The 20610-nt window shown below is 42.6% G+C and overlaps 1 protein-coding gene across 4 annotated transcripts in view; it reads right to left on the bottom strand.

The window, feature by feature from the left end:
• The window catches only part of LOC126298824 (solute carrier family 41 member 2-like), an 874873-nt gene that overhangs the window by 647178 nt on the left and 207085 nt on the right, over positions 1-20610 (bottom strand). For 3 of the 4 annotated variants that reach the window (XM_049990291.1, XM_049990293.1, XM_049990300.1), the window contains exon 1: positions 14115-14211. The exons of the other annotated variant lie outside the window; for it this stretch is intronic. The gene's annotated coding sequence lies outside the window, so the exon portion shown is untranslated. Of the gene's footprint in view, positions 1-14114; positions 14212-20610 lie in introns of those variants that run through there. 4 annotated transcript variants of the gene reach the window in all.

Genomic DNA, 20610 nt, shown 5'->3' with positions numbered 1-20610 from the left:
TGTCTGGTTGAAGGCATGGTCGAAGGAAAGAATCGCAGTAGCACACCTTAAATATGGGTAAATAAGGCAGGTCGTTCACGATATGGGATCCAGGCAGGAAAGAGAACTACTTAACAGCAGCGTTAAGACTGATGACGAAACCAATAATCACACGCACAGGCTGTGGCTCAAAATGGCTCTGAGCACTATGGGATTTAACAGCTGAGGTCATCCGTCCCCTATAACTTAGAACTATTTAAACCTAACTAATCCAAGGACATCTCACACACCCATTCCCGAGGCAAGATTCGAACCTGCGACCGTAGCGGTCGCGTGGTGCCAGACTGAAGCGCCTAGAACCGCGAGACCACACCTGGAGGTCAGGCTGTGGCATGATACCGTCTACGAACCAGGCAGTTCACTGACATTCTGTTTCTGTTTTGGTAGTTAGGTAAGAAAACCTTTATCCGGAGATTCGCAACCGTCCTCAGCATTCGTACACTTGTAAATCAGTCCTGATAAGTGTTGATAACCTCTGACTCGTCCGCGAGTCTATGTTAAAACTGTTACTTCTCCTTCACCAATGACCAAATATTAATAACTGCGAATGTCTCAGTGGGAGGGGTCAAGTTTTTCAATTGGACGCCACTTTGTCGACTTATGCTATCTAATCTACCTTATTACCTAACCAAGAAGAGGAGTCTTACAGTTTAACGTGGAATTCTAACCACGTTTCGTTCCTGGCGACTCTTCGCATCGTTGAGAGGTGAAAGATAAATTAAATGCAGACTTGAAATTTCTGTGAGCCGACCGGGGTCTATACCGCGACCTCTCGGTTTCCAGATATACGCTTTACCGGTAGAACATCATTTTGGAGGGCTGTTGGAAGGAAGGAACCGCTGGGGCAGATATTAAATGTGAGTAAATAAGTAATACAAATTTCTTGTAGCTATCTCAGTGCCCTCAGAGAGCTAACAAGATCCGATAATTGCACTGGAAAGCATACGTTGCAAACAGTAAACGCTCTTCTGCAACTGGTTCATTGCAAATTTTTCAAAAAAAATTTCACATGGACAAAGTAGGAGTACAGTTTAAAGATACCTAATTCAAGGGCTACACATAACTTAAAAAGACATCGTGTTTGCACAGAAATACATGCATTCCATTCACTTGAACTGAACTTCGTTAAGTCCGTCATCTCCATCCCAGCTACCTGATGGCTCTGGGATCAAATACCAGGTCTTCAACGAGCAATCACGTGTGAAGGCAATAAACCGAAAACTCGCCTATAAAAATCTGAAAAAAAATCTGTTCAGAATTCCTTGGGGACGCACTTCCTGTATGCTTCCTGTACTGGAAGAGCAATTTTGTTGATCGGTGTGAATCTCGGACTGCCGACCTGTGAAATCTGTAACGTTTGCAACATCGCCTCTGTCCATATGGTCCATCACTCACCCTTTTTATCCAGGAGGACTACGTGACTGACTCACAGACTTGGTGAGATCACTAAATGGTTTGAACGTTGAGGCATTTCATCCAATAAGCCCAGAATTTAATAAAGATCCGGTATTTCTTGAACGTGTGCGTTCACATTGCTACCTTCTCTGGAAAATCGTTCCTCCTTGCAGGATTTTTCAAATTGATTTTTCTCGGTAAATGTTACTGGCAGAATATCTGGAATCTCTGGAACATTCAGCATGTATTGTGATTCTCCCCCTGAAAACCTACTTCGTGCAGATTAGTTGCTGATACGACTAATCGAGGTTGCACCCGAACTCCACCTACAAAATTTCGGAGGTGGTTCACGGATATTTTCCTAGTATTTCAGTATAAGGGACTTGTGATCCTGGTGACTCGTTACAGAATAGTAATGTAATTATAATTTATTCGGTTTATTAGTTTTTGCTAAGAATCTTCACAACAGTGAAAAGCCTGAAACATGCAGTCACCAAAACGTACAGCAGAAAACTTATTATAGTGCAACAACCCTTAGACAGATGCAAAGGTACTGTGAAGTGTTTGTGTTCACAGTGTGACCAGCTCAGTATATTGTAGTTGTGTAACTCATTCACTACATTCAGGGAACCCTTACACGAGGCGCGTGTCGTCCAACATTTCATCAGTAAGGCTATCCATACTGCCTGTATCATTGTTAACGTTAACTAACACAATCGGAAAAACAAACCCGAGACAGAACCGATCGGTACAGAATGCTAGGTTAAGAGTGAAAATCAAACCTAACTTACTGTTATCAATAGGAAGTACTACCCCATCACGATATTACTGCAGTTGGCCTCCCATGGTCGTTGTGAGAAACACCCGGTGACGTTACACTAAGCAAATTCAGTAGTGGTTAAGGAAAACACATAGCGTTGCGAATGCTTTCAGGACAGCTGTGCGTATAATATTAAGTGGTTAGCATATTCTCGTGAAATATAACGATAAAAACTCACGATAAGACTACCTAAGTTCTCTCACTCCGAGATGCAGCAATATTGTGATTGACTAACAGCTTGAGTGGATGGAACAAGTTCGTTTTTAAACGAGACGCACAGAGCCTACCGTTGCCATATGCTCCGTTCCGCAGGTATTTTCAGTGCAATACAGATACAAATATAGGAGGGGGTTGGGGGTTAAGAAACCAAACGAAATGCAGTTACTCTGTAACGAGCCACCGGAGACCACAGCAGGTACGTCATATGAAAACACTCAAAAAATGTCCCTGGATAGTGTCTGACATATTATCGATGGAGTTCAGGTTCACCCTGTATACAAAATAAAGGAAAAGTAAATCGAAGGTCGGTTAGATGAAGACCAGTTTGGCTTTAGGAAAGGTAAAGCCTCCAGAGAGACAATTTTGCTGTCTTTTCATGGTATTTGTTGACCTAGTAAACGCACTCGACAACGTAAAATGTTGCAAGATGTTTGAAATTCTTGTAAAAATAAGGTTACACTAGATTCATATATTTCACTAAAATGCACCCGCTACCCATCCACCGATCGCAACAGATTGCGCTGCAGATAATGCAACTGTGAAGAGAAAGCGGTGCTGTTAGTTTGACGTCACAGTGCATCAACGACTGTCTGTACCCATGTCACCGAGTCTACTGTCGAAGGCCATCTGACGACACGACGTGTATAGCTGCGTGCCAGAGACTCACTTCGGCAAGAACAAATTTGACCTCTGGTATCAAGAATACTGATTAAAACTCCTATTCTTCGGTCAAAACGCTCTGAAATTTCTAGCACAGTGTCTGACTGAGTGATAAAAGACATTACATTTCTTTTTTTTACCAAACCTAACTTCGATGTTCTTGTTGTCGCTGGGAAAAATCGAGCGATAGTGCTCTCTGATACAACTTGTGTCTTGTACTTCTAAAAAATAACAATTCGCACAGCTATTCGAGCTCCACTTTAAACAGCGCTTCCCCCTATAACCGTAGAATAACTCAGCTCCAAGGCAGAAGGAAGGCAAGCGCATACAACGTCCATCAGGGCCAGGCGAATCAAAACGCCGAGGTGTTCAAACAAAACGCCGGTTTGAGAACGACTTTAGTTTGTTTTATGTGCGACAAGAAACTATGAAGTGAAACATCTTCGGAATGGGTGTTTTCTATTCGTGTTGAAGCAGTATGAATGACGATCCACGATGATCTTCACGCAGACCTCATCAATAATATTCTTCGAGTATTTCGTGACAAATGAAATCTATACTGCCTGACAAATTAAATGGAACATCGAGAAAGAGAGGAGAAAACGAAGTAAAACTTCACGGGGTGAAAGGGTAAGTGGTGTTATATCAGTGATTAAAAATTCGAGACATGTTTACAAAGAAAAAAATGGTTCAAATGGCTCTGAGCACTATGGGACTTAACATCTGAGGTCATCAGCCCCCTAGAACTTAGAACTACTTAAACCTAACTAACCTAAGGACATCACACACATCCATGCCCGAGGCAGGATTCGAACCTGCGACCGTAGCGGTCGCGCGGTTCCAGACTGAAGCGCCTAGAACTGGCACTTACAAAGAACTTGGCAGTATAAGCCCGCTGAACATATTCAGTTAATGGATTCGTTGTCATCAGGAACTCCTACGGATTGCCAGGAGAGGATCGATGGGATGATGTTAGAGATCTCCTGGCATACGTCACATCACCATACACAAACAAGTCATGCTGCAAATTCTCAAAGAATACGTGCAAAGAACATAGGGCAATTATTTGTGAAGTGTTTTATTATTAATGAGTAAATCTTATGATGAGGATCAGTAAAATTGATAGTTAGTTGTTGAACGCAGGAAAATAACGTGGTTTATAATACTGTATCTGATATTATATTAAGATAAAGGCCACAGTATCATAGTAAATACTTTCTTATTCATCCTATGTTACCAACCCCTTCCAAATTTGATAATACTTCTTTTAAGACCAATATTTGGCACTTGTCTGTAAGATCCCTCTCATGCATTTTTGCTAGTCCAGCCACTCATGCATCAAAGCGTTAACATTCTTCATCTTTATTATTCAAGTCTACCTATTTATTTCTCAATATAGGCACGATGTCGGCGAACACATTTCTCTCAACGAGATACCACTTTGTTGACACCGTCACTGTGGAATGTCTGACTTTACTGACGGAGCCACAACTTCTGCACTGCTTGCACCTCTTAATCACTATGAAAGCGAAGTCCTGTAAGGTGTTCTTTGAGTGTTGAAACAGATGAAAATCGGATGGGGCCAAGTATGTACCATATGGAGGATGATCGATGACTGTGAACCCAAGGCATCGGATTGTTGCAGATGTCGCAGCTCTCGCGTGTGGTGTGGCGTTGTCATGCTGAAGGACATGGTTTTCCATGTATGGGCGAACTCTTCGAATACGACACTCGATTGCTGTTTCTCACGAACAACGTAGTTACCTTACACACTGCCACGTTACACGTTGCAGTTCGGAATAAAGGTATACAATGTTAATAACGATTGCTTTATGCAAGAAGATTTAAGTGTTTTCACATAAAAATTCGGAGGTATTATTTCTGAATGTATCCTCGTATATTGCGTATTCGATTTGTAAGTGTATGTTACGACTGTATATGGCGTTATTGAAACTAAGATAGTATACTTGCATTTTATTAATAGAATGTACCTTTGGTTGGTTGGTTGATTGGGGTGAAGGGACCAAACAGCGAGGTCATCGAACCCATCGGAATAGGGAAGGATGGGGAAGGAAGTCGGTCGTGCCCTGTCAAAGGAACCATCCCGGCACTTGCCTGTAGTGATTTAGGGAAATCACGGAAAAACTAAATCAGGATGGTCGGACGCGGGTCCGAACCGTCGTCCCCCGAATTCAAGTCTTGTGTGCTAGCCACTGCGCCATCTCGCTTGGTAGAACGTACGATCCGATCATAAAGTTGATGCAGCAAATAAATAAGAAAATTAGAACGTCCGGTACCCACGAAATGGCCGCAATGAATTGCGATGATATCACGCGCCGTGTCCATCGTGCACTCAATGTCACACACTGATTTATTCCGTACGACGTGGTGACAAGGGCGCTCTCTCCCCAGTTCACTAGCTATCTCTAATGCAACTGCTTAACAACTTTTATGGATTTAATTCTAGGTTAATACACCTGTGGCCGGCCGGAGTGGCCGAGCGGTTCTGGGTGCTTCAGTCTGGAACCACGTGACCACTACGGTCGCAGGTTCGAATCCTGCCTCGGGCATGGATGTTTGTAATGTCCTTAGGTTAGTTAGGTTTAAGTAGTTCTAAGTTCTGGGGGACTGGTGACCTCAGCAGTTAAGTCCCATAGTGCTCAGAGCCATTTGAACCATTTAATACACCTGTTGTTTGACTGCCTTCGTCAACAATTGCACTTGTGTAGCCATCTTTAGCAACAACCAAACACTGCAGTTGTACACTGAGACCGTGACAAGTGCGTCGGAACTGGTTTAGGTGTTTTACCAATTAGGTAACGCAACTTCCTTAGAAGTGTTCATTTTTCACTTTCGTTTAGTGTATAATTATGGCATTGTCCGTAGTTACTGTTCATTCCATTATTCCCTTTGATGTCCTGTTTGTTCTTATCGTGATTAATCCTGCACTATGCCAAATAACTCTGTTACCTCCCATGTATTTTTAACAAAATTTTGAGCATTTATCCATAGTTTGTTTGCAAATGTGTGTGAGCGTATATACACTGTAATCAAAAAGTGATACAATCTTGTAGGAAGACGTTTCTTTCCTGTTACTGGTACGATATTTTTTTTAAACACATTACAATGGCTGCACATTACACTGAAGATTATTCATTTTTATCCAGAATGTTAAATGTCCATTACGCAGAGACTCAAAATGTTTTCGCAGAAAAATATGGTGCACAACAAGGTTCAGAAGACAGGAAATGTGGAGATGCAGACAGAAGTTATCAACCGTATGTGCTAACACCACAAATTAAAGATGCAGACTCCTTGAGTCCGACGAAGTCTCTGTGGCTCCTATACTACCAGTCAGGTTTCTGCGTTGGTAGTCCAAACACTGTATTGCTCTAGTGTTTAAAGATACGTAGGTACAGAATTGCTGCTGTCAGTGAGTTGTTACCTAGGGACAATGGTCGACGTTGAGCTTTCATTGAAATCTGTAGCACCAAACGGGGAAAATCTCGATGATTGGTTTTAATCTGACGAGGCGTGAAACCATCTTGGTGGAAATGTGGATTCACAGAATTACCACTGTGGGCTATGGAGAACCCACGTAGGTGCATGAGTATCCTCCTACGCAACTAATAAGTGGATGTTTCTCGTGCAATATTATGTAGGCGAACCTTCTTTGCATTATTTCATCGCACAGTCTACAGTGAGCGCTGCGTATACGCAATTCAACAATTTATAAGCAATGCACTTAATGACTAGCTACAGAAATGTGTTTTCAGCAGGACAGTGTTTCGTTCAACAACACTAAGAGTGCCTCGGATCAATGTTTCTGTAGACAAGTGGTATTTTGAAAGGGCCTTAACCATATCTGTCTCCTGAGTTATCTTTACTCGATTTTTTCTTTTGGAGTTACCTTACGATTCTGCTTACAAAAAACACCCTCACAGTCTTGCTAAACTGCAGAAGAAATTGAACAGTGTGTTGTTACAATTCCTCAACAAACGTTACAAAAAAATGGTTCAAATGGCTCTGAGCACTATGGGACTCAACTGCTGTGGTCATTAGTCCTCTAAAACTTAGAACTACCTAAACCCAACTAACCTAAGGACATCACACACATCCATGCCCGGGGCAAGATTCGAACCTGCGACCGTAGCAGCCGCACGGTTCCGGACTGCGCGCCTAGAACCGCGAGACCACCGCGGCCGGCAACAAACGTTACAGCATACTGAAATATACAGTACCTACAGTGAGAGACAGACTTAATTGTAGTACAAAAATCACTTTGTTCTCGTAATCTGCATTATCATTCGGATCTGTTTTGATAATTTCGGGTCACCTCCGTGTCAAATTTACAACGTAAGCAGAAAGAACTTCCATTTCACGCAAACATTTTCCAGCTCTTGCGCATACTGGAAGTCGGTTTGGGATGCTCCATGCTCCATGACCGTAGCAGGTCTTGGAGCTTAAGCAGGTAGCATGAGGGAGCACAAGTTGAACAAAGGATTGCGCGTTTGTGTCAGGGTTGTAACAAAGAACTCTGGGCGTATTCTCCCTGCGTGGTGATTTGATGAAACTGCACTTACTTTTGCGGCACTTGTGTGAGAGAATAGAATTAACTTATTTCGTGTTTTATAGTTAGGAATCCCCTTTCGAATGAATAATTTGAATAATTGTTGGTAAAGATTTGTAAAATTAGAAATTAGAGTTCAGTGACTTGGTGCTTCTTCTGAGACAACACAGCCTTCGTCCAGCTCATCATTTACACATTCTATTGCTTATTCTTTTTGCTAATGCAGAATTATTTTAAAGCTAGTTCCAGAAGGTGTAATGCTTTCTGAATGTACCATTTAAGTGACTGGAGTTTTCTCAATAAATGACATAAAAGAATTAAGGTAGTATATGATCATTATGGCACTAGTTACTGTAATACAAGGAACTGGTTGCTTTTTTATAGTATAAACATTATACTGGGTGAATGTTAATAACACCAACAAATTGCAGGGACGGCTTCCTGATTGGAAATGAAGGAAAAAAGGTCCTACGAACATGGTTCCGGAAATGCATCGTTGCCACGCCAGATGGCGGTGACGAAGGAAAGTTCCTCTGACAGTTTGCCGTCTGTTCCTTGTGTGTTGCACGCAATGTGGTTGGCGCAGCGTACTGTAAGCGGCAGGGTGGTCCAATATTCATGGCGGGAAAAAGCCGAGATGGTGTTTGTATACGGCCAAGCGGATGGAAACGGCCGAGAGGCATAACGGCTATTCCAAAACAAGTACCCTCTTACACACCAACCCCATCACACAACATTTCAAGCCCTTTTTGGGCGTTTGTGTGATCATGGGTCCTTTCACACCAGTTTTGGAGGACTAGGTTTTACAGCATATTGAGGCGAACCCTAGTACAAGCCACAGGCAAGTGGCGCGCCAACATGGTGTAAGCCGATGAATGGTTATGTGTATTCTGATTCTGCTTGTCAACCGATACTATCCCTACCACCTCCAACTAGTGCAAGGGTTATCAGCAGTGGATTTCCCTCTACGATAAGGATCTTGTCGATGGTTTTTGCACCAGGCCATCATAATTATGGAATTTCTGTCATTAGTCCTCTTTACCGACGAAGCAACCTTTACCAGAGCTGGAATCATCAATTTGGATAATCGTCATCTATGGGCTATAGACACGGCACGTGGTCAGAGGAACTTCCGTTCGTCAGGGCCATCTATCGTAGCAATGATGCATTTCCGGACACATATTCATGGGACCTTTTTTTCCTCAAGTTCCAGTCAGGAAGCCGCCCTTGCAGTTTATTGGTTTTATTAATGTTCACCCAGTATAATGTTTATACTATAAAAAAGCAATCAAGTGCCTGTATTACAGTGACTAATGCCATAATGATCACTGACTACTTTAACTCTTTTACGTCATTTATTGGGAAAACTCCAGTCACTGAATTGGTACATCTGCTCAGAAGCATTGCATCTTCTGGACCTACTTTTAAAATAATTCTGCATTAGCAAAAAAGAATAAGCAATAGAATGTGTAAATGATGAGCTGGACGAAGGCTGTGTGGTCTCAGAAGAAGCACCACCAAGTCATTGAACTCAAATTACTAATTTAGCCCTTAAATCATTTTCAGAGTGGCGGAAGATGTTTTAAAGCCGAAACGAGTAAAATTTTAAAGCTTAAACAACAAAAATCGATCAAGATGGAGTATTATTCTTTTTATATCTGCCACTATCGTTTGTGTTCACATTGCCATTATTATTTTAATTTTTTAAATTATTATTTTTATCATCACTATTAGTGGCACGTGCTGCAGTATTAAAAGTACTGCCAGTATTAACTTTATTAAATCATAGTATTAAATGCTCACATTGCCACTTCAGACACTCAGATCATTTTGATATTATTTGTCATATTAAAACTGTTATTTCTTAGATAACTATGATGTAAAAAGTTACTGTATGTGCGAAAACCTGATCTGATGTAAGAGAGGGCCTAATGGTCCTAATCATATCAGGTTAAATAAATAAATAAAAATGAATAAAAATTACATTGTCTATTGGTTGGAGTTTCTTTCTTGTTCCTTTATGTAAGTTCGTGTGACGCTGCTGAAAACGTTACACATTGTGGAAATGACTATGGGGCCTTTCACCTGAGCTGTTATATATATTTTTCTCATTTCAGAAAGTAAACTGATTTTTTAAATTCTGAATCTGGAGCACCACATGGTTATTAGTGACAGCACTGTAAGGAATCCGTTGTCTCATCAGCTCATGTGTAACAAAGCCTAGAGAAGCGATATCGCCGGCCGGAGTGACCGAGCGGTTCTAGGTGCTACTGTCTGGAACGGTCGAATCCTGCCTTGGACTTGGGTGTGTGTGATGCCCTTATGTTAGTTAGGTTTAAGTAGTTCTGTTCTAGGGGACTGATGGCCTGAGAAGGTAAGTCCCATAGTGCTCAGAGCCATTTGAAACATTTGAAGCGAAATCTCGACGGAAGAATGACGCTGCTTTAGAGTACATAGGGATTTATCGTTGCTTTCAAGTCATTCTGTGAATAATTTACATTTTACTAATTGCCCAAAATGGTACACATTCATCACCCACGTGCATAGGTAGCATCTAAATTTGGAAAAAACGATTGCGTGTATAGATTTCTTGTGTGTGTGTCAGTTGAATGTTTCTACCGTAACTGAGGATCTGGAATTAGACAGATTGCTACTCTACGATTCAATGTAATAGGGAATTTGGATACATATGTTTCAGTATTTATCATGTCTCCTCTCCCTTGTTTTCTTGCGGTACAAAATACTACAAAAAATAATAAAGTGTGTCCAAGACCGAATAAAATTATATGTTTGTGCATGGTTTTGGCGGTTGATTCATACAAAGACGCCTTCAGAATATATTTATTCATAACTGAGGATCACGGACTCTCTCAACACTTCTAGACATCACCCATACCCACGACTTGCCCCCTACATCGAAACGACCACTACTTGATTTTAAGAAGAGTTTGGTTGATAGGACAATTCATGAAGCATCAGGGAATCGTCTCTTTGGTAACGCAGGGTAAAAGGTGTAAAGAGAGACCAAGACTGTAGCAAGCTGTTTCAAATGGGTAGACGTTGCAGTGGTTATTCATAAATGAATAAGCTTTCAAAGGATAGGCTAGAGTATTGAAACCAGTCTTCGGTATGAAGACCACAACAACAACAACAACATCAACAACAACAATAAAAGAGTTATATCATTGTAAAGAGTTATATCATTAGATTTGCTATTAAAAATCTGCTATGTCGGTGCAAAAATACGTTAGTTCTACAATAAAAATGTATTTACCTGTATGTCTATAATTAGTGTAGTTGTGAAAACTCATTGGTAGTTGATTCAAGACCCACCAGTCTCTATTCTTCGACATGAAATTGATTGCAAATACCATTTACGAGTCAAAAGTTATTTTACGTGAGAATATTAGACGCCTCATCTTGCGTAATTGTACATTTCTGTCAGTCTCCACCCACCTAGAAGTAGATTCAAGTCCTGCTACCAACGCGAGTCGGTATGGTCTGCTGCAACAGATGTTGTTCGTTCTCGGTCCGTTGTACGGTAAGAGCCACGCAGTTTTGAATACGTGTGTAACGGTAAGGATTGTGACAATTCCTGTATTTAGTCTCGCCTTAGCGCATGAAGAATGTGGCGTACAAAGTGAAGGTTGTGACGTGACGAGCTCTGTCCTCCGTCCGCCAAGCTTTCGCACCGCACCGCCAGCCTTCGCGATACAATTGTAGTTCAGTTAAAAGAGCTATTTGATTGACGCCGAAATTCCAGTCACTCTTGTGCTACGTACAGACCAGTCTCCATCGAAGGCAATTGTTTCACGAGCGCCTCGTGTTCGTTGTGTTGGCTGTTTCGTAGGTACAAAAAAAATGAAATTATTGTGTGGCAGTGTCGACCGGGAGGCCCCATCCGGGGAAGTGCTAGTCTTATTTCCGTCGACGACACATTTGGCGACTTTCGCGCCGGTGATGGGGATGAAATGATGAGGACAACACAACACCCAGTCCACGAGCGGAGAAAATCTCCAACCCGGCCTGTTTGCGAGGTAGCCGACTCCAGATGCCCATTGAATGCAATCCCTTTCGTAATGTTCGCCCGGAAACTGGTTCAGGTAGACTTTTAGTGACTGACAATAGCAATTCGTATCGAATTTGAAACTGTCACTGACAAATAGAGGCACTCCTCTCCTGTCCCTGCCGTTTAGGTTCTTCTTACGACCGCTGTTCTACCGTCATGTGGTCATGGGCACGTCCGGACACAAGAGATTTTTTCTGCTATTCAATGACGTATCCGCGTCAACGCATTTCACTGCGCTGATTGAGTACAGTTGACTGGCGCATACACATCACATCACTGTCGCGGCTTGCGTCAGCGGTGGAAGGTCACGTGAGTGTCGTGGTAGGACTACACTATCTACAGCACCAGAAATCGACCAGTACGTATTTGTAGGGGGCGTCTAACATTTTGTCCGGTAAGCTTATTTTACACCTATTCCAATTTGATACATCTTCCCGTGGCTCAATGCTTGCGGCACAATGGCTCAGAGTGTTCTGTCAAGGGATTACCCACCTTCTATGATAACAAGACTAACTAAAGTTATCATCGAAGGAATTTGAGAGATGTCATGTAACATGCGCACAGAAATGCAGAAGAAGAAATGGCTCAAATGGCTCTGAGCACTATGGGACTTAACTGCTGTGGTCGTCAGTACCCTAGAACTGAGAACTACTTAAACCTAACTAACCTAAGGACATCACACACTTCCATGCCCGAGGTAGGATTCGAACCTGCGACCGTAGGGGTCGCCTGGGTCCCGACTGTAGCGCCTAGAACAGCATGGCTCAGAAGAAGAACAGTGAAGAAACAGATAGGATGGAAAATAAAAGATGGTCAAGTGCGAATACGACTAGCGTGCTGAGGGTTCTGCACAAATTTAATTATGTATACAGATAGTTAATCCATCCCAGGAAGCAAGAAAATCGACGATTTTTGCCTATTATCGATATCGATAGTGGTGAGATATCGGTCCCGGAAATCCCAAGACTGAACCAAAATCTCAGCAGTAGTTTAAGCAACCTGCCGAAACATAAAAAGAGGCGAGCAGGGGACTCCAGTTTATGTTTGTAGAGAGAGAAGATACAATAAAATATCTTTTATTTAATTAATAAAACATGACTGCAACTCAGATTTTATATTTTCACGCGGTAATATGATTCAAATGGCTCTGAGCACTATGGGACTCAACATCTGTGGTCATCAGTCCCCTAGAACTTAGAACTACTTAAATTTAACTAACCTAAGGACATAACACACATCCATGCCCGAGGCAGGATTCGAACCTGCGACCGTGGCAGTCCCGCGGTTCCGGACTGAGCGCTTGACCCACTAGACCACCGCGGTCGGCAACGCGGTAATATTTTTCTATTATGCTTCTGACGGACGAAGAATGCAATTTGAGTTCTAATGGTAAGAAGGTATTTTTTATGTGCTGTATTTACAGTCTAATAATTTTCGATTTTTTTTTTCGTTACTTGTCCTGTGAAAACTAGCTTCTCGTTAAATTTCATGATTCTAGGTAAAGGGGAAGTACCCTATAGATTTTGATGACTGAGTCTGCGAGTATCAAAATATGTGACATAAATGGCTGCATTAACTTAGAAGCTTAAATTTTTTACGCTGTCAAGGGACCGTAGGCCTTAGAATGTGACATAAGTTTCAATTTGGTACCCCTACCCGTCTCTGAGAACAATGTGTATTAACAGACAGACCGACGGACGGACGAACAGACAGATGGATAAAAAATGATAAAAAAAAATTCGTGTGTTATATTTGCAGATTAACAGTTTTCGGATTTCTTCTTTTAATTGTACTGTAATCCCTTGCTTCTTGCCAAATTTCATGTCTCTATGTCAAACGCAAGTACCCTGTAGGTTTTGACGAGTGAGCTCGCGAGTATCAAAAGATGTGACATAAATGGCGGTATCTTTTGATTGCATTGGCTTAGAAAGGTTAAACTTTCACGTCGACAAGGTACCGTAGATCTAAGCATGTGACATATATTTCAACTCAATGCATCTTCTTAAGAGACGGACAACAATCGATCCTATAAAGGTTCCATTTTTATCGATTGAGTTACTGAACCATAAAAAGGTGCTTTAGTGACAGCCTATGTATCTAAAGGCCTAGGACTCGATCCCCTGTCGTTCGTAAAATTTTTATCTGTCGCTTATGTTTTATTTCACATCTGTTTCTGATGTGAAAAAGGCCAAGTTGGAACGTCGTTCGGAGTCCACATTAAGCTGTCGGTTGCCATATAATTGGCTGGGTAAGACAGTTCAGTATTCGGAGGAAGGCAGGGTCATACCAGGCAACAGAGCCGTGCCTGGGAAAGAACTGTTACGCTGTAACGGAGCTGTTACCTGGGAGTGGGTGTTGCGCGGGGCCGCCCTGGCCTCCTGCGTCTCGGCTAGGCGCGCCGACCGCCGACCGCCGACCACCGACCACCGACCACGCTGCTCGTACCTCCGACACTGCGCCTGCCGCCTGCGCGCCGCTCCGCCGGCAGCCCACAGATAATCCAGTTTACTTTTGTCGCGCTTTCCTTCCGACATCCGATACCCTCGAATGAATCAGTGCCTCAGCCTGGCTCCAATACCGCTCGAGCTGCACTCTACCGAGTTTCCTACGGGTATTCCACAGGTAGACTTACAAATTTCCTACACACTGTGTACGTAAGCGATTCACGTAGCAGTTTTAGGACGCACAGGAGTTCAAAATCTTATTTCAGGCACAGTAACTAAGAGGATATTAACTCACAGAGCTGTTCTCTGGGTCAACGGACCAGCCGTAAACTAACTCTTACACGAGACGAATACAAACAACTCAGTCCGAAGAAGTAATGGGACGCTATGGAAATGTGTAGGTCCTGTAGCGCAACACAAAAAAAAGTTAGCCATCGATCGTCTTTTGAGTGGGCAGTAACTAAACAGCCATATGTACATAATGACGGACGTATATATTCGAGTAAACAGTCGATCCGGGACCGATCTGGCGCGATTCAACAATCGAAGCGGAAGTTTACGTAAATGTAAAAAATGAGAAGTATTTTTTTCTTATTGTAGGTGTATAAAAGAGACCTGGCTGTGTTTAAAATCACTGGAATAGTATTCCGATGACAGTTACGAGAAAGAACTGTGGGAAGAGGTGTGTGTTCTAAAGCTGTATCTGCTTGGGTGAATCTAGATGCAGAAACTATGAGGGTCAATCCAAAAGAAATGCACACTATTTTTGTAAAAATGCAGTTTTCATTATGCATGTGTGAAAGTTTTACAGTCTGTAGACACATCCTTCCCGCTTGTTTTCAAACTTAGTTCAACCTGTTCCCGTGAGTGGCGCCGTCACAGCATATCTTCAAGATGGCTGTTACACTTGACGTTCGTCAGAAGCAACGTGGTGTCATAGAATTCCTGTGCTGTGAAAACGAGACAGTGGTAAACATCCACGAGAGGTTTAAAAAGGTGTATGGAGATGCTGCTGTCAATCGCAGTATAGTTAGTCGGTGGGCAAGCACGTTACGCGATGAAAGTGGGCACTGCAATATTGAGGATTGTCGGCGCAGCGGCAGTCCTCGAACTGCACACACTCCAGACAATGTGCAGAGAGTTCACGAATTGGTGACTGCTGACAGACGCATCACAGTGAACGAATTGTCACGCTACGTTGGGATAGGGGAAGGAAGTGTTTGCAGAGTACTGAAAGTGTTGGCGTTAAAAAAGGTTTGTGCCAGGTGTGTTCCCAGGATGTTGACAATGGCTCACAAAAAAAAACAAGAAAAACGGTATGCAATGAACTTTTGGAACAGTACGAGAATGGTGGAGATGAATTTCTTGGGAGGATTGTGACAGGTGATGAAACACGGCTCCATCATTATTCACCAGAGACGAAGAGGCAATCAATGGAGTGGCATCATACAAATTCACCCAAGAAAAAAAAATAGAACCACACCTTCTGCTGGAAAAGTTATGGCTGCGGTGTTTTTTGATTCCGAAGGACTCTTCCTTGTGTATATCATGCCAAGTGGAACCAACATAAATTCTGATGCATATGTGACGACACTGAAGAAACTTCAAGCTCGACTGCGTCTTGTTCGACCACATCGGCAATTGCAGGATATTTTGCTGTTGCACGACAATGCACGGCCACATGTCAGTCAAAAAACCATGGAAGCGATCACAAAACTCGGATGAACAACACTGAAACACCCGCCTTACAGTCCTGACCTGGCTCCATGTGACTATCATCTCCCTGGGAAACTGAAAGACTCTCTTCGTGGAACAAGGTTTGAAGATGATGACTCCCTTGTGCACGCTGCCAAACAATGGCTCCAACAGGTTGGTCCAGAATTTTACCGTGCGGGTATACAGGCGCTGGTTCCAAGATGGCGTAAGGTAGTTGAGAGGGATGGAAATTATGTGGAGAAATTAAAGTATTGTTCCTAAAGGATGTATCTACACACTGTAAAACTTTCAAACATGTAGAATAAAAGATGGATTTTTTTAAAAAAATAGTGTGCATTTATTTTGGAGTGACCCTCGAAGTATCTGCATGACGAATTTGCTTCCTTCACCAATAATAATATTTAATATAAATTATTAAAATGATCAAAAATGATTGAATATATCCTCGCTCTCATTAAAACAACGCTTAATTTCACTTGTCATGATGTATCTCGGCACTGTGTGTACCCTGTCAGTCGAGAGAGGATCGACACTGGATTAATAAAAAATATAGAAGCGTTACTATGGTAATTCTACTGTTTCAGTTGTTCTACATAGTGTGTGTGTGTGTGTGTGTGTGTGTGTGTGTGAATTACTAAGAGACCAAACTGCAGAGGTCACTGGTCCCTAGACTTACACACTACTCAAAGTCACTTATGGTAAGAACAACACACGTACCCATGCCCGAGGGGGGACTCGAAATGGTTCAAATGGCTCTGAGCACTATGGGACTCAACTGCTGTGGTCATTAGTCCCCTAGAACTTAGAACTACTTAAACCTAACTAACCTAAGGACATCACACACATCCATGCCCGAGGCAGGATTCGAACCTGCGACCGTAGCAGTCGCACGGTTCCGGACTGCGTGCCTAGAACCGCGAGACCACCGCGGCCGACAGGGAGGACTCGAACCTCCGGCGAGAGGTGATCTACATAGTCTCTTCCCACTTCCGTACAACGCACAGAACGTTTCTACAACATCGTAAAATCGTCAGAATAAAGCTTTTTTTGGGCGTTGGTCAACTCGTGCATCACGTTGGCACGGATATCTGTTATGTCGCCAAAGCGTTGGCCTTTCATGTGAATTTCTGTACTTTGTCGTTTTGTCGTAGGTTCGTATTGATGACACCAATTCTTGTCATTGGTGCTGATTTTTCTACAAAATAATTTTTTGGGTTTTGCATTTGGATCAAGTCACAGCAGACGTTCACGTGCCGTTCTTTTTAGACTGAAGTCAATGTTTGTGGAACAAACTTAGCACGCACTTATCTCTGCTTTAAAACAGTCGGGAGAATGTTTTGAACACTTTATTTAGAGATGTTGTTCCACTGCAATTTGTGACACAATAACGTTGGCATACTACGACCACATATCTACTGATTAATATTGCGTGCTCACGACTGACTTGTCGAAAGAACCCCTGTTATTTACATTATTACTGCAACCTAGCACCGCAGAAACTGCGCTGATGTCGCTTACATGCCAGTAATAAAATCCGTCTTGGAACTTTTTGTAATCTGATGAGCCAAACATTATGACCACCTGCTTAACAGTGTGTTGGGCCACCACTGGAACCCAACTTAGTCCACGCACGTCACGTAGTCCCCGCAAATTGCGGTCCGCTGGTTTGTAAACGCAATTGCGTCCCAGATGTGTCTCATCGGGTCCAAATCAGGCGAATTTGAATATCTGTGTGAGTTCACTATCATGCTCCTCAGACTAAGGACGCATGGTCCTGGCCCTGTGACGCTGTCAGTTATCGCTGCGAAGACAGTAAGTACGAAGGGATGCAGGCGGTGCGCAGTAAAGCTCACGTACCCCACGGCTGTCATGGTGCCTTCGCTTACTGCCACATTTACGATCGAAGACCAGGTGAATGTGGGAGGAATAGTGACATTTGGCTTTTTCGTTACCACCGAGGACGTCACCTGTGAATGCGATTCGTTTCACAGCACCTGATGTCTCTAAACAATCGACTTCCACTTAAATTCTGTGTATAGCTCATAAAAAATAAAAAGTTGCATTATGTTTTAATGGTACTTACACTTCAAATTTTGTGCACAACTTACAAGGGAATGTCCAATCCGACATGCCGAAACCTACCCTGAAATTTTTCACGCAGGAATAATACACCGAAAGGATTTTTAGCTGCTAAGGCATACAGCAAGTATTTATAAAAATGTTGCGGTCATTCATTTTTGCCACAATATGAACCTCTTAAAAAGGGGCTTGTACAGCACTTCCTGCCTGGCATGCGAATCGGCGAATAAGCAGCCGTAGCTGTGACAAGAGGAGGTAGCGACGGGTAGCGCGAACTTCTAGTGCACACACATGAAATTTGAGCTCTGAAACCATATTAAATACGTCTCAAACCATTAATTTTTTGAATAACTTACAGCTCATACCGACAGCTAAACTGTTGCAGATGTGATTCTTACACAAATAACTAGCTTATGATAAGTTTTAAATAACATATTTTTGGTAACAAGGAAACAGTTAGTTGTTTATTGCTTTTATTCGTAACACAAATGCGAAGTGTCTGTTGGATAACGAAAACATTCTCCTTACACTACGCACTCCTGATGAAAGAAAAAGTAATACAACCAGGCACTTCACAGTAATTACTCGCATTATTTAGGCGAAACTGGAATGGAGTAACAAATGCTCCCGGCCGTTGTTCTGCATACTGTGCCGCTTGTCGTACAAGCCATGCTTTATCAAATTCGTAAAATGTGGTATTGCAAACTGTCAATGCAGAAATGACTGAAGTTTAATAACACTGTTCCGCTGATAAACCTGAAATTACATAGAGCTAACGGAAATTGTATCGTCTAGCAAATTTTGTGAAAAATGCTTCCGGCTGTTCAAAAAAAAAAAAAAATTATCGAATGCATTCACAAACTACGAATACGATTGTACAACGGCTATACGATGTGTAATACCATAAGAAAATTTGCGCTGGATCGGGATTCGAAGCCGAGCGGAATTAGCCGAGCGGTCTAGGGCGCTGTACTCACGGACTGTGCCGCTGATCCCTGTGGAGGTTGGAGTCCTCCCTCGGGCATGGGTGTGTGTGTTTGTCCTTAGGATAATTTAGGTTAAGTAGTGTGTAATCTTAGGAACTGATGACCTTAGCAGTTAAGTCCCCTAAGATTTCACGCACATTTGATCATTTCTTCGGGATTCGAATCCCGATTTTCCGCTTTACTCGAGCAGCCGCCGTAACGGCTTTGGCTATCCGTGCACGACTCACGACTAGACCCAAACTTCCATATGTTCTCGTGCCTAAGTCTTATAGTGCTCGCATACAAATCGCATGAATCCCGCACAGGAAGAGACGTTGGTTTGCTTATCACATTGCCTTACTTTGGTATGAAATACAGTGCGTTAGTGCCTGTACTTTACAGTGTCTGTATAATTCGGCGCAATGTTCCTTCGTACATCCTTGCGTGCCTTCGCAAATTGTGAATACGATAGAACGACGGCTATACGATTTACTAGTAACATATGAAAATCTGTGCAAGATCTACATCTACATATATACTCCGCTAGCCTCCAAGCGGTGTGTGGCGGAGGGCACAATTCGCGCCAAAGTCATATTTCCCCCCCTCTGTTCCACTAGCGGATCGCGCGAGGGTAAAAACGACTGTTTGAACGCCTCATTACGAGCTCTTATTTCCCTTATCTTTGAATGATGATCATTACGCGATTTGAAAGTTGGTGGTAATAATATATGCTCTACATCCTCGGTGAAGATTGGATTTCGGAATTTAGGGAGCAGCCCCTTCTGTTTAGCGCGTCGTCTATCTGCAAGTGTGTCCACTTCAAACGTTCTACGAGATTTGTAATGGTCTCGCGATGGCTAAATGTACCAGTCACGAATCTTGCCGCTCTTCTTTGGACCTTCTCAATCTCTTGAATCAGACCCAACTGGTAAGGGTCCCATACAGACGAACAATACTCTAAGGCTGGACGAACTAACGTATTGTAAGCTATTTCCTTTGTTGAAGGACTGCATTGCATCAGGATTCTACCAATAAACCGCAACCTAGAGTTCGCCTTACCCATTACTTGTGTAATCTGATCATTCCATTTGAGATCATTTCGAATAGTCACACCCAGATACTTGACGGACGTTACCGCTTCCAAAGACTGATCATTTATTTTGTACTCATACATTAATGGGGATTTTCGCCTTGTTATACGCAATAGGTTACATTTATTAATATTGAGAGATAACTTCCAGTCATTACACTACGCATTTATTCTCTGCAAATCCTCATTGGTTTGTTCACAACTTTCGTATGATACTACTGTCCTGTAGACTACAGCATCAGCGGCAATCAGTCTAAGGCCGCCGTCAATACCATCAACCAGACCGTTTATGTAAATCGTAAAAAGCAGAGGACCTATTACGCTGCCCTGGGGCACACCTGAAGTTACTCTTGTTTCTGTTGAAGTTACCCCGTTCAGGACGACATACTGCTCCCTGTCTGTTAGAAAACTTTCTATCCAACCGCATATGTCCTTGGATATACCGTAAGCGCGCACTTGTTGTAGCAAGCAACAGTGCGGAACTGAGTCGAACGCCTTTCAAAAGTCGAGAAATATGGCATCAACCTGTGAGCCGGTATCTAGA

Source organism: Schistocerca gregaria, chromosome X (assembly GCF_023897955.1).
Source record: "Schistocerca gregaria isolate iqSchGreg1 chromosome X, iqSchGreg1.2, whole genome shotgun sequence".
NCBI classification, from domain to species: domain Eukaryota; kingdom Metazoa; phylum Arthropoda; class Insecta; order Orthoptera; family Acrididae; genus Schistocerca; species Schistocerca gregaria.
The sequence above is the reverse complement of the archived record's forward strand: the minus strand, read 5'-3'. Positions and strand labels throughout refer to the sequence as shown.